This window comes from Rhipicephalus sanguineus, chromosome 10, assembly GCF_013339695.2.
Source record: "Rhipicephalus sanguineus isolate Rsan-2018 chromosome 10, BIME_Rsan_1.4, whole genome shotgun sequence".
NCBI classification, from domain to species: Eukaryota; Metazoa; Arthropoda; class Arachnida; order Ixodida; family Ixodidae; genus Rhipicephalus; species Rhipicephalus sanguineus.
The window spans coordinates 100593141-100602226 of record NC_051185.1 but is presented as its reverse complement, the minus strand read 5'-3'; positions in this window follow the sequence as shown (position 1 = coordinate 100602226).

Sequence of the window (9086 nt, the reverse complement as noted above, 5' to 3'; positions counted from 1 at the left end):
GGGAGAAGGGGAGGGGACGCGCATGCGCTCGAGCTCATCGCGGCGTTGCGCAGGAGAGAATTTCGGCATGTCTAGCCCGCGTTTCAGAGGAAGAGTGGAAAGGGGAGGGGAGAGGGGTATGGAGAGGGGGAGGGGAGATGGAAAGTGGAGAGGGGAAGGGGAAAGTGGAGAGGGGTTTGTGAGAGGGAAAGTGGAGAGGGGAAGGGGAGAGGGTTAGTGGTGAGGATTTGTGTGGAGAGGGTATGCGCATGCGCAGTAAGGGTGGTCACGCCGCACACGACCGCCACCACCACCACCACCGGATTGAGCTCCGCCTTAAGATACTTCGCATCTAAAAATCACAGCATACCCACGGAGTGAATGATGATGAGTGGGCGAAGCTGCGGAGGTTCATCGGTAAACCGTGAATCTTCCGTGAATTCTGCCCAGTACATCATCACCGACGTGAGATCGGGCGCGTTTATACTAAAGGTTCGATTAAAGGTTCGATGAGAGTTATGACGACTTGCAGCTCACTTTAATTTTACATGTACGCTGTGAATTTTCATTGTTTAGAAAACCATTGCTTTAGAAAACATCTGGCGTCTTTCTTTAAGCAGCTGGCGTCTTTTCGTTTTGCTTTAGAAACATCTGGCGTCTTTTCGTTTTGCTTTTAGAAAATATCTGGCGTCTTTCGTTGGTTTATTTCATCAATCAACGGCGTTTTGAACAAAATTTTTATTGTTTAATCACGCACAGGAGAAATCTCACCAGGTACTACCTTGGAGGTAAACAATGGCTGCTAATGGGAATGGGAGACCGAAGAAGTCGGCTTTTAGCTAACACTTACACTTCTACTTCTACTAACGTTGCCTACTGGAACATGCCAATGACTGCTAATGGGGAGTGAGAAACAGAAGAATTCGGCTTTTAGTTAACGCGCACGCTGCGAATTTTTTATTGTTCAACAACGCACAGGAGAAATCTCCCACCGGCACCACCTTGGAGGTCAAGATCTGGTACTAGCGTTAAGACTGGTTACGCACTACGACGGGAAGAACGGGTGCCGCTTTAAGGAGCTTCGCCCCTAAACCTTTCAGGGATGGGAATCGATACAATTGACTGCGAAGAAAATGAAGATGGCTTTCGCCTTCGATCGAGTCATTTAAGGTGAATTCAAATCGGCTTTTTGACTGTTGCTACACAGCAAAGCTGTCTATGCGAACCATGTGCCGGTGTAGTCGGCGATTCCTAAAACAGATCCCATGACAAGTGGGAAAGAAGTAGTATCGTGAAAGGGGGAAAGGGAAGGCGGTTGCAGGATTGACGGAGAAAAAGGGGTGTAACTGAAGGAGGCCTGAATTAAAGAAATACATGCAACAAATATATACCAGACATTGGTAATTCAAACGCGAGAACGGTAAGAAATTCCGGCATCGGCAGCGTTCATGTTCATCCGACGAATGCAAAGAATCGAAGCCAGGCATTCTGCGTTGCAGCCAAGTATTCTACCACAGAGCCACGCCAGGTCATGAAACTGCTATGAAAAAAGATCCTTTGCAATAGTAGTTTTACTAGAAAACTAAGATCTTATGCGACGTGATCACGGTGAAAACGTCAATTGTGGTTACAGTGCTGGCTATCTAATTTATAACAGGGTAATAAACATTGCATATGTACTCTTATGATACAGTCATGCCGGATTAAGGACAGTTGTGGTTCCAGTGTTGGCTCACCTTTTAATAAACTAATAAACATAACATATATATTCCTATGACTCAGTAAGCCATATTCAAGTGTTGTTCGACACCAGAGAAATACACTAAAGAATGTTAAACGTGAGTAATAGCTAGGCGGGTTTTCGAGCCAGCTGAGCGAGCCGGGAGCGCATAGGGCAGCGGAGCATAGCACGGAAGGAAGTGTGATAGCTGAGCGACGCCCGGCTTGTTTCAGCGGAGTAAAGCCCTTGAGTAAAATAAGCTTTAAAGCGGACTAAAGCCCTTTGATCTTGGGAAAGTACCGCAGTTCATTGTACTCGCCGCCGCTCGCGCGTCCTCCTCTCTCCCTCCTCGCCCCTTTCGCGTCCTCCCGTTTTCCGCCGCATTTTCTGCGCGACGATTGGTGTCCTTTGCGGTTGCCCTTAGAGGCGCGTGAATCTTGCGTTTTGCTGGTATTTTTCTTTTTCGCTCGCGCCATTTTTCGCCGGCGCTCCGCGTAGCGAACGCTGCGCGCGCTTTGTTTTCTGTGCTTTGTGTGGGCGCTATGCCGTGCTGCAACAACGAGAGTGCAAACGGTTATGCACTTTTAAATGCGAATGCATTTCTTAGTCGGGCTATGTGAGGCATCCGGCGTTGTCCGCGCGCCGGCAGGTGTTATCTCTCCGCTCTCACTCCCTCTCCCATAGCAACAGCTGCGGGCGCGCGCGCCCCTAGCAACTGGCGCATGTGGTGCGAGAGAGTGTAGGAGAGGGTAGGTGCAGTTCCTCGTCGCTCCTTCTCCTCCCTGCGCCACCGCCTCATTGCAGTGCGTTTGAAACGCGTTTGTAGCGTTTGTACTGCCTTGGCACAGCCTGAAAACAGCGCGTTCTAAACGCGTTTGTGCTGAATTGAAGGCGGTGGTAACATCCCTGAGGTGAGCCCCGCCACGGTGGTCTAGTGGTTATGGCGCTCGACTGCTGACCCGAAGGTCGCGGGATCGAATCCCGGCCGCGGCGGCTGCATTTTCGATGGAGGCGAAAATGTTTGAGGCCCGTGTACTTAGATTTAGGTGCACGTTAAAGAACCCCAGGTGGTCGAAATATCCGGAGTCCTCCACTACGGCGTCTCTCATAATCATATGGTGGTTTTGGGACGTTAAACCCCAGATATTATTATTATTATCCCTGAGGTGATTACGAACGCACGTAGGAAGCGTTCGTTGAAAGAGGCGCCCTAAAGGGAGACACTTGAGCGCGGCGATGTGTCCAGCTTTACGCTATTAAAATTACTACGCCATGTACTCTCGGCGCAAGAAATGCACTCGCATTTCCTCACGATTCCCTTCGGGGAGGTGGGGGCATTTTTTTTTTATGATTCCCCGAGGTAAGCGTGATGGCTTGCGCAAGAAGTAGTGGCTGTAAAACATCGGCCGAAAAAACCTTGTTCCGACGATGAACAGTGTTCTTTGCGAGGGAAGGTGCCTTTCCTATTGCTCGTATCAAAGCATCGCCGAATGCTACATTTTAAATATCGTTCCGGCCTGCTCATCAACGCCTTCCTTTCCTAGGCTATTTGCGCGTTGCCTAAAAATGGCATTGTCCTCAATATGGTGAATATTCAGCTGAGAATCCATCACCTCAACGTCGGCAACTGTTATTGAGTCGAATGTGCACAACTATGGCATCTGCTTTCCGCTGCGAACAATTACGCGTGATGATACAGCTTCTCGATCGCGCTTGCCGTGATTGATAGATTCCGTTTAACGCGAATGTTTGGTGTAAAAAACAAACGAATGGACCAATAGAGATGACACTTACTGGCGGTGGTTCCCAAATGAGAGTTTTTTTTTTGGGGGGGGGGGAAGGGGGGGAGAGAATTCACACATAAAAATCGTGAGACAAATGCGACCAGTCGCTACAACAAAAGAAACAGACAAGCAAGACGCACAAATAGAAAACGCCAGGCATGCGCGCAACGCGCAGCACAGTCACAGCGAAAGCTCGAAGAGAGGCCTTTCTAGAGCCCGTTCCTAACTCTCTTGGGGCATCTAATAAAGTGCACATGCAAGGTATCCAATACACCATAAACCATAATTTTTGTAAAGTAGGGCAGCACCAACTATGCCACTCTCCGTCTTTCGGCGGATAAGCGAGGTAGCAGCATAACATCTGTAAGGCATTATGTGCACTTGTTGATGCTGCATGGGGATGATGACGATGACTGAGCACTTTGTAGTTGGTGAAAATTTTTAAACCACACACTCGTTGCGTAATTGGCATTGTGGCTCGCATGGCTCTTATTTTACTCTTCTGCCACGCAATATTATATATGTTAATGCGATTTGTTGCCCAACATGATACCTGTATCGAGTCTTCTTGCAAAGGAGTTTCAAGGACCAGCGTGGCTCTGTGGTTGAATACGCGACTGCCACACAGAGCGCCCGGGTACAAATCTCATTCGATCCTGGATACTTTGTACTTATTTCATTTTTGTCTTATTTCGTGCGATAGCGGTTACGGACACCGGTGGCGGCGGCGTACAACTACCCCACTGCCGTTGTGATCTCATAACAGCTTTCACTGTAAAACAACAATAACATTCTGATAGCGAAATTGAGCCGTTATTTAGCAGGCCGCAACCGAAATGACTCGTCATGGTCACACTTGCGTTAGCATGCCTAATGGAAAAAACGCCAGGCCTGCGCAGAAACCGCAGCACAGTCACAGCGAAAGCTGGAAGAGCGGCGTTTCTAGAGCCCGTTGTAAGCTCTCTTGGGGCTACTAATACAAGTAAACTAGCAAGGTACCCGCTACGCCATAAATCACAATTTTCGTGAAGTTGGGAAGCACCTACTAAGCCATTATTCGTCATTCTGCGGAGAAGCAAGGCACCAGCTACACGTCTGTAAGGCATTATGTACACTTTGTCGACGTGACGACTGATGACGATGAAGAATTATGGCTCAGCCCTTTGTAATGTGTTGGAAGCTTTAAACGGCCCACCAATTATGTAATTTGCATTGGGTGATGCCCGGTCGCTATTTCCCTCTCCCCCACCATGCTGTATAACATACGTTGGCGTGGGAGAGAGAGGGGGGCGAAAAACATTATTGAGACCCCGAGGAAATGGATAATGCGCTTATAGGCTTTCTTGGCAACAAATACAAGTGCACTTGCGAGGAACTCACTACGCTATAAATCATTGTAATTTTTGAGTAGTAGAAAAGCAGGCATTATGCAAGTTTTCGTCATTCTACGGAGAGCCGTGGTACCTGCTAAACGCATGTAAGGCCTTATGCGCACTTTGTTGATGCTGTGCCTGATGACGATGACGAATTATGGCAGAGCCCTTTGTAATGGGTTGGAAGCATTCAACAACCTACTCGTTGCGCAATTCGCATTGTGTGGCGCCTGGTTACAGAATTCGCGTTGTGCGACGCTTGGTGCTTGGTGCAACGCTATATTGCATATGCTAATGTGGTTCCTTCCCGACATTAGGCCTGTGCAGGATATTTTTCCAAAGCAGCTTCAAGCGCCGGCATGGCTCAGAGGTTGAATACTGGGATACCACGCAAAGGACCCACGTTCGGACCTCGGTCCATCCTGGAATCTGCATAGGCTCGTGTGTGGCACCAGCACTATGCGACACTTTTTTAGCCAGAGGCGATAGAACTTTGCAGGAAAAATTGGCCAGTTCGGGGGCTGTGAAATGCTTTCGTTACGTGGATGATTTCTTGGTTTGTTTCCCGCGTGATTGTTTTACGGAACATAAAAAAGACAAATGCTTTGAATTGTTCAGAGAGGCACACCAAGGTCTTGAATTCACTGTTGAGATGCCAAGTAACGACAGCTTGCAATTTTTAGATTTGCAGCTAACTTTCCAAGAGTCTCATACATGCTGGGAATATAAAACTAGGAGCAATAAGTCCCTGCTGCCGTACGACTCAAGTCATACGAAGCTCGTCAAGGGGGCCATAGCTTCCTCATGCTTCACACTGGCAGTCAGAAGATCATGTGACCACAAGGTCAATGATAGTATCGTGCAACAAGCAACGAAGCTTAAGAACAGCGGATACCCGGCGTCTTTAATAGCTTCTGTCGCTGAAAAGACCCTAAAGACATTGCTTGGTAGTAAGAAGGCACCAAAAGAAAACGAGCAAACTAGGAATATATGTGTCGTTCCATATATGCACAAGACTTCCCATGCTCTCAAAAAGATTGGGGAAAAGCATGGCGCTAAAGTTGTTTTCTCTGCCCCTTTGAAGCTTAACCCTTTCAGCCCTGGATTTTTTAGTTTAGCCGGAGACATTTTTTGTGCGTGTTTTCCTTATAGTTAGGACCTCAGAAGACCGAAAACGAAAAATGGAGACAGTGGTGCAAGGATTAATGGATTAATTAGCATGGAATCAAATTAGCTCATCAGGGCTCAGTGGTTGTGAAATTAGGAAAATGGCTTCTTTTTTCCTGCTACTCACTCGAGTACACAAAATGTGAACCACGTCTCATTGTTCAGTGTGGTACTCCTTGAAACAGCTTCTGTACGACGTCCCGAAAACGGAGCTTAGCCGCCTCAGCGTACCCGCCTCGGCGTCATCCACGACTTCGGTCAAGCTTCTTCTTCGTTGTGGCTCCCAGCTCCGCGAATATGTCGCAGCTTTGGTGTCAATTACAGTGGGGATCATGGAAGAACTATTTCCCCAAGAATGAGCAGTTTTGGTTTCATTTCCGAGGTGCTAGGGGAACTTTTGTGCGGTGTCGTCAATTGACGACGCCAGGGCCAAAAGGGTTAAAGGCCTTTGCAAACAAGTTAATGATTCCCCCGAAACTACGCTCGCGAAAAAAATGCACCATCAAACATGTTAACAAATATTTAGAATGTGACAAGGGCGTAGTCTACAAAATTCCGTTCACGTGCGGAAAATGCTATATTCGGCAGACTGGGCGTTGCATAAACACAAGATTAAGAGAACATAGGTACGCCACAGAAATGCTGCAGTCACCAGGGTACTCAGCTACTCATTGCGCAAGATGCGGATGTGATCCCATTTTTAACCAAACGCAGACGTCGGCGCATTGCAGGTCTAAAAAAACACGCGAAATCATGGAGGCATTTTTCATGTTTAAATCACACAGTCACGTGAGCTCTGCATCTATTGCCCTCAGTGAGGCAGCATTTACCTTTATTGACAACCGCCAGGTTAGTTAGGAATACACATGCGGAGCATGATAGCACCAAAATGACCTCATTCGATGAACAACATGTTCCAATATAGTCCTTGTTATCTTCAGTGTTTTTTGTGTATATCTTTGACGTGCTTTTGCGAAAATAAACAGTTGAAAGTTTGCGCACCACTTGTCATGTCCCTTGTTACGTTTCTCGTCTGTGCTTCATTCAGCGCATTTACATTGCTATGCCGTACCAACTAGCCCAAATTGAAGCTTTGATCGGCATCGGAGCTGTTTCGCGTTGCTTTTTTTGTTTTTTTATAACTTCGTATACCAAGTGTACTGTTCTTGTGAAATTCTTACTGTCGTTCGCAAAGCTAAGCAGCAAGATTGGCAGTTCAAGAAACACTAGACAGGCGTAACAACGTGGTTTTTGTATTGCGCTTAGAAGAGAACTAACTATGTTGTGTATCATTGCGCGTCTTGTCGGACATGGTTCTTGACCACGTAAACATTTGCTTTCCTGAGGTAGTTGTTCTACACGAATGGACAGAATTCATTTTTTTTACTATTCGGCTTTCATATCCCTCATCGGATACAATACACCCCGCTGTCTTACGGAAGTTGTAATCTTACGACAAAGATCTCGCCACGTCCATTCGATGTAGTGTTCATTGAATGCTCGGGTTTTACAAGGCTGGTACGGAGCAATAATTTTCTCGTTCGTGCTAATACCGGTATACATCAACTGAAGCGATCACCGCGTTGAGCCGAGCTACGAAGCAAATTGTTAGACTAAACACCTCATATTAAAATATAACAATAAACCGAAGCGAACACAAATCAGGCGGGTACTCGACTGGTGCTTAGATGTTTTGCACTTTACCGGAAAGGGCCGTAGTTGACCGCTTATGTTTGTTCGCAAATCTTCCCATATCCGATTGACATTTGACTGCGTCAAACACTGGGAATTCCGGATATATTGCGGCACTCACCGATTTTGAACCTGCAACGTGACACAAACGATGTACCTTGAAGAGTTTGCAACCGCACACACTCCGCGTTTGGTGATGCACATCGCATACTTATTCAGACAGCAGTTTCCTTTTTCCAGTAGTTGTTAGAACAATAAGAAACGGCGCAGTGGTTTCCCGTTGACCTTGTGCTGGCTGAGATCGCAATAAAAGAGAACAAAGTTCACAGGTCGACTTAAAACACACAAAAATCTTTCGAAAATGCCACTAATCCCAGCACCAGCCCGCACACTCCGCGCCGTCGAGCAGGAGCGAGAAAGGAGGAAAGCTTTGGTTGGCAGTCCGGTCCTCCTCGCCTGATGCAACGGTCTACAAACGAGAGTGAAATCGGAGAGGCAGAGAAAACGCGCTAGCATACACTCTTGAAATTTATTTTATAGCAGAGAGTTTTATGCCGGGGTCCCCAAGCGGCTCGATGAAGCACGCACGCACTTCCTGTCACTTCTTCAATAAAACGACAAGAGGGAGTCGGTGTGGTGGATAAACTGGAAATAATTAGGAAGCCGGCTTATATTTTGGCAACCCTCGGCGCACAATACTTTCTTCGTTTTGAAAGGTCGCTAGCCTGATTTGGCATGTTCGGGTGCACCATGCTTGGCTTCGTGGATTGTAGCACTGGCCTCACGCTATGACGGCGGAGAATTTCTCAACAGCTTTGTCCAGGGAGCCTTCGAAAGAAAGCTGTTACGGCGCTTTCCGAAATGTGACATCGGCGAAAAGTTCACACGGCACTTTATGCACTGGCCTAAAGCGACCGGAAGGGGAAAGCCATCTTCTTCCGTTTCTCTTTCTCATTTTTTGTCTTAGTCTTCACCCCCTGGCAAGCTTGTGACACCCAGTGGCGTTGCCCGGGGATGGTAGAATCAAGAAACTTCTGCAACGGGCTCCAGAAAGGCCGCTCTTCCTGATTTCGCTGTGACTGTGCTGCGTGTTCCGTGCAGGCCTGGCGATGTTTTCCATCGCTTTCGTGATCGACCTGCCTTTGATCATGCTACGATGTGGTGCGATGACGTCATCATGTCACGTCATCGGCGGACGTCATAATAATGCCACATTAACGTCACAAATATTGGCGATCTGTGACCTTATTGATGGTGTCTTATATTCATTTCATGGCACTTTCGGCATGCTGACTGCGAACACACACTTACTTAGGTATCGCATGACTTTTCAACGACTTTTATTTTATTACATAGATTTCTTTGCATCGC